General features: G+C 37.1%; 2 protein-coding genes across 2 annotated transcripts in view; both read right to left on the bottom strand.

Moving 5' to 3' along the window:
- Positions 1-836, bottom strand: part of LOC134819690 (ADP-ribosylation factor 4-like) — a 55,399-nt gene extending 54,563 nt beyond the window's left edge. Inside the window, exon 1 of the mRNA XM_063829773.1 lies at positions 803-836. The gene's annotated coding sequence lies outside the window, so the exon portion shown is untranslated. The remainder of the gene's footprint in view (positions 1-802) is intronic.
- Positions 1-8,608, bottom strand: part of LOC134819682 (regulator of nonsense transcripts 2-like) — a 93,244-nt gene that overhangs the window by 29,720 nt on the left and 54,916 nt on the right. The window lies entirely within an intron of this gene.

Here is an 8,608-nt window from a genome sequence, read left to right as displayed (position 1 = left end):
AATTCTAAAAAATTTGTATTGGCTAAAAATGATCGAAATAGCTTAAAACACGGAGAAAAGTAGTTTTTAGAAAAAATTTGAAAATTTTTCACTTACATTTTTTTCGAGACAAAAATTTCGAAAATTAAAAATATTTTTCCGCCAAAAGTGATCAAATCGCATGAAACACGGAGAAAAATGCCTTTCAAAAAAACTTAGTGAATTTGTCGTTTCAAGAATACTTAAATCGCTAATATTTGTAGTTGGAGTTCAGTAAATCTCGGCAGATTTTAGTAATCAGGAATTACTAAGTGAAGAGGTCTGAAACTGAAAAACGTTAACCATACGATCGCGCGGCGATATAAGAGTTTCATAAACTAATTTTCACAGAAACTGCACCAATGGCACAGTCAAGATCGAAACGATAGCCTGCTGTACTGTCATTTTATTGATTTCAATGATGAATCAGTGGGGTTAAGATAATCACATTTGTAATAAAATATAAATAAAACATCTCTGTACCGTCAATTGTGCTAGTCTAAACCAGCCTACCTGTATTACCAGACCTCTTCTTTTCCTCGACAATCAAACCAAGTTGCTCATATCGCATTTGGTGGGTGATGTAAGTAGTAATGCGCTTAGTCAATAAAGACACCGTGATTTTTATTAAAAGGAGATGATGAAGCAAGTATTCATGACACAAAGAAGAATGGTCGGTGGGGATTGGGACCCACTTAAATCACCTTAACACAGTGCCCTCGGTAATCCATCCTGTCATTCAAATCACCTTAACACAGTGCTCTCAGTAATCCATCCTGTCATTCAAATTATTTGTTATATAGTAGTGTTGAAAGTATTGAAACTTATACATAACGAGCTGTATTCAATCAGAATACGACACAATACGTGTATATTATATGGCTCTTAATGAGGTTTATGTAACGCTTTATACCGTGAGAAACCCGGTATAGAGACGTTTTAAAGTTTATCACGAAAAAGTATACTTGGCCTCATTACATGGCTCATTTACAATTCGAAGAAGGCAAGAACAGATCAAGGAAACTAAGGAACAGCCAGGTCCAGAAAGCAAGAGTGAATACACCTTCCAACATCAACTGTGACTTGTTTTGTATTGTTCTGCATACCGCTTCATTTGCTATGCTGGATACCTCAAATCACCCCCATATTATGTCAGGGTCGGCTAAACGTAAAATCAGCAAGGGTAACATACTGGCAAGGGTAAGATGTAGATACGAGTGACGGGCAAGGGGTAGTAAAGAACCGGTAATAATTAATTCAGTGAAATATTCCACGAGAGTCAGGATATTTTGGAAATTGCTAATAGAGACAGATTCTGATCAGGAAGGATTGTTAATGTTATTGAGGGTGTTGATTTGAAATCCGGACGTCGTGAGGTAAAAATACAGGTTCTTCCCGTAGGATATTCGGGGCTATGATGATCAGCTCAGGATTAATGTGGGACAGATCGACGGGCATTGAAAAGAGCGAGTTGAAAGCTTTCTGGTCTTTTCTTGCCTTCTTTGAGCCATGAGGCCAAGTAGAATGTAGACGTTTTCGTGATTATAAACTGTAAAACCTCTCCATACTGGGCCTCTCACGGGAGAAACGAGAAGTGTACGATATAGAACGTTTCATATACCTCATTAAGGGCCATAATATAATATACACGTATTGCATTGTGTCGTTTTGTGATTGAATACAGCTCGATATGTATTACTACTTACATCACCCACCAAATACGATATGAGCAACTTGGTTTGATTGTCGAGGAAAAGAAGAGGTCTGGTAATACAGGTAGGCTGGTTTAGACTAGCACAATTGACGGTACAGAGATGCCCACTGCCAGAAACCATAGCAGACTAGCAGATAATCTGCAAGGAAATTTTCGATTTCGGAGGAAATTTCTGGTGCCAAAGAGGAAATTTATTAAGTCTACGATCTGAATTTTGAAACATTTTACCATACATTTTCTGGAGTAGAGAGAATTTTCTAAAACCAATCCAAAATTGTTGACAAATGAAAGACAAGTTCAAAAGGAAATCGCGGCACGTGCAGAATCGCAATTTTCCCATTCTCCGCGACAAATCGCGATTTCTGACGTTTTTCCGAGACAAATCGCCATTTTCTCCGATCCTCTCGACAAATCCTGATTATTCCAGTTCTCTGAAGACCAAATTTTCACATTCTCCTTTAAATCCGAGGGCCAAATATCACGTTGATTTCTCTTGGAGAATTTCTCTTTAGACTCTTAACTTGCGAACAAATTGAAGCAGCAAACTTTAGGCTAGAAACTTTATTGAATTGTAATAATCATTCCACGTAACAACGTCTTCTTCAGTTCTGTAATAAAATTGTTAAACATGTGTAAAAATTAACGACGGAAAGAAATTTAAAATAACATTAAAACAAAAACAGAGAAATAAAATTTACGAAATATGACCCAAAAAATGTAATGATAGTAACCATGACAACCGAGTTATCGTTGCTTAAGTGCTGATTTTATCATTAGTTTTTACACATGAACTGTGAATTCTGAACAACCAGTTTTACGTTTACTAATTAGTTTAGTATCATGAGTAGTACAGTATTTAGTTGTATTAGCTTACATTTCTTCTTGTCGTATTTTTTGTTGTTTTGACATTTTTTGCAATTACATTTTTTGGGTCATATTTCGTAAATTTTATTTCTCTGTTTTTGTTTTAATGTTATTTTAAATTTCTTTCCGTCGTTAATTTTTACACATGTTTAACAATTTTATTACAGAACTGAAGAAGACGTTGTTACGTGGAATGATTATTTCAATTCAATAAAGTTTCTAGCTTAAAGTTTGCTGCTTCAATTTGTTCGCAAGTTAAGAGTCTAAAGAGAAATTCTCCAAGAGAAATCAAGTTCAAATGCGACTCATAAATATAGCCCCCTTGAACTAAATATCACGTTCTTTATAATTATATGGAACTAATCACATCCACAGCCTTCCAAATGTAGGTACGGACCGAACAAGTATTTTCTGCTCATAATGATCAGGGTAGCATGAAACATGAACTTGAAGTAGTTTCCAGAAAAATAATATCGATTTAGAAAATTTTCGGTCCGAGTCATTCTCGATAGCTAGGTACAAGGAGAGTGCCTCGATATGTAAGTTACTGTCCTTGTTTCTATATAAACATAACTTTTACAATAATTCTTACGTAATAATTATACTAATTTTCTATTATCACTAGAAGCCGCACAGACCTTCTATCAACACACAAACCAACTAGCAATTGTCATTTCTCTAATCCTATGAATACTCCAGTAGCAGGGAGGGGTTGAGTGTGCACTTCGATGTATAGAGTTTTTTGCTACTGAATCGGGTTAAATAGGTCATTGGTAACTCAAATCACCGAGGGGCGCATTTTGTATCGCTAGTCCCAGTCCTACAGGGCGAAATTTCTAAATTGCCCTCAGGCGAAAATTTGGGATTTTTGTATCTCGGCTTCTAAAAGACTTAGAGATTTGAATATTGGCTTAAAATAACCGCAATAGCCTTATTTATATACAAGTTATGAAGCAATCTAAGGTCTCAAGTGCCTAGTTTTAAAGATATTCACGAAAAACCGTTTTTTGGCTCATCGCAGCCTGAAATACCGGATTATTTTTTATCTCGAGCTAGAAAGGTCGTAGAAAGTTCTCCTATATTGAAAAATATGCGCAATGAGCACATTTATATAAGACTTATGAATCATTATATGCTCTAAAATGCTTATTTGTAGAGATATTAGCAAAAATCGGTAATTTTGGTTACACCAATACAAATTTGGTAATTCATTTTGTCTTTTTGTTGCAAATATTCACGTTGCAATTTTCAAGATGCGGTTTGTTGCTATCGATAGGACTTTATATGCTATTGCATGGTTTTGATACAATCCTTCAGCACCTGACATAGGCAATAGGGGTCACAAACCCTGAAATGTCAGGAACTGGGCAGTGGCCGAGATAAATATTTGATAATTACTTGGACTCTTGACTCACATACATCTTTTCAACGGTTAGTTAGACATCTTGAACCAGTATTGAACGTTGAGTAAAACTTCTGATCCATTTGTAGCTCAAGTGATGTGCCCCAAAACCTCACGCCTGAGTGACAGTGGGCCTTATCGATCATGAGCAGCAAATCACAATGACTTTGGGCCTCAGAGACAAGGGCATTCGTACTCTTGGCTTAAATTGGCTCTTCGTTAGTATCATCGATCAGGTTTCTAACTTCTATATCATCTGCCTGTCCAGTGTCCATCCGTCTCTTTGGGATTCATTATTACTTCAAGTTCAGCCATTTCGCTTCTGTTCAACTGTAGGCGTAATGAGGGACTTCAGTCCAGCAATAAAGTCAATATCTCTAGATTTAGCAATATCTGGTTTTGCTACTTTTAAGGTAATTGTGTTCAGCAAGCAAGTTTATAAGTTTTCAGTCGTACTGCCCCAAAGTATTGGCCCCCAGGGCACCAGTAATGCTGGAGCACTGGTAATGCACATGGTAATTATACTGATTTTTTGCTTATCATTGCTCATTTTTAAGTTCCTTTTTCAGCAGTCTTCCCTATCATACTGGCAATAAAAACAGATTCACCTCCTTTATCTCTAAATATAATTTTGAACCTGGGCTATACAGGTTATCGAATGTCCACCAACCTCGTGCCCCAATTATTGTCAGCCCCAGGACCTCTCGCACCTGCAACTTTGGGTCCCAAAACTTGAAGAACTTCGGGCCCAACGATGCCTGTCCTTCAGTGACTCTGTGCCCCACATAATTCTAATTTATGACTCGATGTAAATTGTAAATGCTAAGATGGACATTCGATAACCTGTAGAGCTCAGGTTCAAGATTATATTTAGAGATAAAGGAGGTGAATCTGTTTTTATTGCCAGTATGATAGGGAAGACTGCTGAAAAAGGAACTTAAAAATGAGCTATGTTAAGCAAAAAATCAGCATAATTACCATGTGCATTAACCAGTGCTCCAGCATTACTGGTGCTCTGGGGGCCAATACTTTGGGGCAGTACGACTGAAAACTTACAAACTGGCTTGCTGAACACAATTACCTTAAAAGTAGCGAAACCAGATATTGCTAATTGACTTTATTGCTGGACTGAAGTCCCTCATTACGCCTACAGTTGAACAGAAGCGAAATGGCTGAACTTGAAGTAATAATGAATCTCAAAGAGACGGATGGACACTGGACAGGCAGATGATATAGAAGTTAAAAACCTGATCGATGATACTAACGAAGAGCCAATTTAAGAGTACGAATGCCCTTGTCTCTGAGGCCCAAAGTCATTGTGATTTGCTGCTCATGATCGATAAGGCCCACTGTCACTCAGGCGTGAGGTTTTGGGGCACATCACTTGAGCTACAAATGGATCAGAAGTTTTACTCAACGTTCAATACTGGTTCAAGATGTCTAACTAACCGTTGAAAAGATGTATGTGAGTCAAGAGTCCAAGTAATTATCAAATATTTATCTCGGCCACTGCCCAGTTCCTGACATTTCAGGGTTTGTGACCCCTATTGCCTATGTCAGGTGCTGAAGGATTGTATCAAAACCATGCAATAGCATATAAAGTCCTATCGATAGCAACAAACCGCATCTTGAAAATTGCAACGTGAATATTTGCAACAAAAAGACAAAATGAATTACCAAATTTGTATTGGTGTAACCAAAATTACCGATTTTTGCTAATATCTCTACAAATAAGCATTTTAGAGCATATAATGATTCATAAGTCTTATATAAATGTGCTCATTGCGCATATTTTTCAATATAGGAGAACTTTCTACGACCTTTCTAGCTCGAGATAAAAAATAATCCGGTATTTCAGGCTGCGATGAGCCAAAAAACGGTTTTTCGTGAATATCTTTAAAACTAGGCACTTGAGACCTTAGATTGCTTCATAACTTGTATATATACAAGTTATGAAGCAATCTAAGGTCTCCTATTTATATATAAATAAGGCTATTGCGGTTATTTTAAGCCAATATTCAAATCTCTAAGTCTTTTAGAAGCCGAGATACAAAAATCCCAAATTTTCGCCTGAGGGCAATTTAGAAATTTCGCCCTGTAGGACTGGGACTAGCGATACAAAATGCGCCCCTCGGTGATTTGAGTTACCAATGACCTATTTAACCCGATTCAGTAGCAAAAAACTCTATACATCGAAGTGCACACTCAACCCCTCCCTGCTACTGGAGTAGAACCAGTGTATCCCTAATTCATAATTCGTGTAACAACGAGTAAGTTACAGCTTGAATCGCTGGTGTTTATTTGTCTAAGTTGCTATACAAATTGTACAAACTCAACACATAATTGACCAATATAGCTTCCAGTATGCTGTTTGATAGCAATAATATATTCGAGATTATGTTATAACATAAATACTAGTGTAACCAAGGCCTACGTCCGGGACTTCACTATCGGAGTTGAAATGCAAAAGTATAAACCCGCCTATTGTATTCTAAAAACCCATTACATTTATTTGGGTAGTTAAAACGGTGCAAAAGTATGAAATCACTCAGTCAAAGCATACTTCAATTCTGAGTGCCCCTCACGTATCTACTAGTAATAGTAATACTTGATACAGCATATCTGTTGAGTATGAAAGAGAGAGAGAGAGAGAGAGAGAGAGAGAGAGAGAGAGAGAGAGAGAGAGAGAGAGAGAGAGAGAGAGAGAGAGAGAGAGAGAAAGAGAGTAGGAGAGAGTAGGAACTAGGAGAGAGTAGGAGAGATAAGAGGGAGAGACATTTGGGTCACAAAATCATCAATTAAACCACTTATCACCGGCCGATTAAAAAATGTAGGCTCTTGTGCTTCGTCAGAGTTTTGTGGGCACTATTCCGAAAAAAACAGCCACGTACCTCTTACCGTTTTCTAACTCAACAATGTGTCGATCGTAGGCATCATGAAGAAGAGTCTGTTTAGATCTTAACACTATTCCTTGGCTAACACACTAAAGATTATTAATATTGATGCTATTGTTTTTCCTGACGAGCCTGCGCTCCCTAATCTTAAACTATACTAACAATCTAGTAGTTGCCTCTACTCTGCAAGGCACATATGATAATTTGTGATAACAAAGACAGATGGTGCAAGGTGGCCATGTTTTACTTGTGGGTCATTTTGTAACTGGGTTGTAGGAGAAAGTCATTTTGTAACATACTATTTTGAAGGTTTTAATGTGGCCATTAAACATTTTCTGGGGCCTAGCTCCAAATGCTTAAGAACTGTCCTGCTTCACTCGCCGACATTGCGAAAGTGACAAATTCGCGAGCGAAGCGAGCGGGCCACAAAAAGCAGAAAATTTGTATCTGCGAGGAAATTTTTAACATTCTGGATGTGGGCAGAGATGTTTTATTTATATTTTATTACAAATGTGATTATCTTAACCCCACTGATTCATCATTGAAATCAATAAAATGACAGTACAGCAGGCTATCGTTTCGATCTTGACTGTGCCATTGGTGCAGTTTCTGTGAAAATTAGTTTACAAGGTTTACAAAAACTCTTATATCGCCGCGCGATCGTATGGTTAACGTTTTTCAGTTTCAGACCTCTTCACTTAGTAATTCCTGATTACTAAAATCTGCCGAGATTTACTGAACTCCAACTACAAATATTAGCGATTTAAGTATTCTTGAAACGACAAATTCACTAAGTTTTTTTGAAAGGCATTTTTCTCCGTGTTTCATGCGATTTGATCACTTTTGGCGGAAAAAATATTTTTAATTTTCGAAATTTTTCAAGTCTCGAAAAAAAAATGAAAGTGAAAATTTTTCTAAAAACTACTTTTCTCCGTGTTTTAAGCTATTTCAATCATTTTTAGCCAATAAATTTTTTTTAGAATTTTGAACACAATCGATTGATCCGCAACCTTTTACGATGTTCACAACTAAAGATATTCGACAAACAAGAAAGGTGGTAAAAAGTGGTAAAGTGGCAAAAAGTGGCCTTAAGACAAGTGGAAAAGTTTGGAAAAGTTGGTCAGTCATAAAGGGCACCTAATGGGACTAAAAAACGTCAAAAATCCTCTGAAAGCTTTGAGTGTCAGCAGATCGATTTTTTCAGAGGGATCTGTCTGTACTAGTACTGGAGAATAAAACTCTGTTAAAAAAAATTCTTGAGCACATCTTGAGTATTGGATAACGGATTGTATCGAATTGTATCGATTTGTATCGGTTTGTATCGAATTGTTGGTTGATGTAACGGTCTAGCTCATAAATAAATCAAATTTACCAAGCTCCAGAAGGAGAGGAACGGGGTCTAAAATTACCAAAAAGGCTCAAGCTAAATGTCAACGGTCCATTACAGTAAAAAATTTCGGATTGTATCATTAATAGTCAGCAAAGTTAAGGGGGGGGGGGGGGGGGTTCATTTTTTTGTGAAACTTGGTTTCGAGATAGCAGTTGACCAACAAACTAGGACCACGCCCATATTTGGTCCAAATTAGGTCCAAATTAGCCAAATAGCCTAAACATGCCAAAAAACCAGATTTTAGGTGCTTTACTTGTAGCTAGTGGTCCCCTGAACTCGTATATGAATTTTCATTAAGATTGGACAAAAAATGACCGAGTTATGAG

This window comes from Bolinopsis microptera, chromosome 8, assembly GCF_026151205.1.
Source record: "Bolinopsis microptera isolate Bmic1 chromosome 8, MBARI_Bmic_1.0, whole genome shotgun sequence".
NCBI lineage: Eukaryota > Metazoa > Ctenophora > Tentaculata > Lobata > Bolinopsidae > Bolinopsis > Bolinopsis microptera.
The sequence above is the reverse complement of the archived record's forward strand: the minus strand, read 5'-3'. Positions and strand labels throughout refer to the sequence as shown.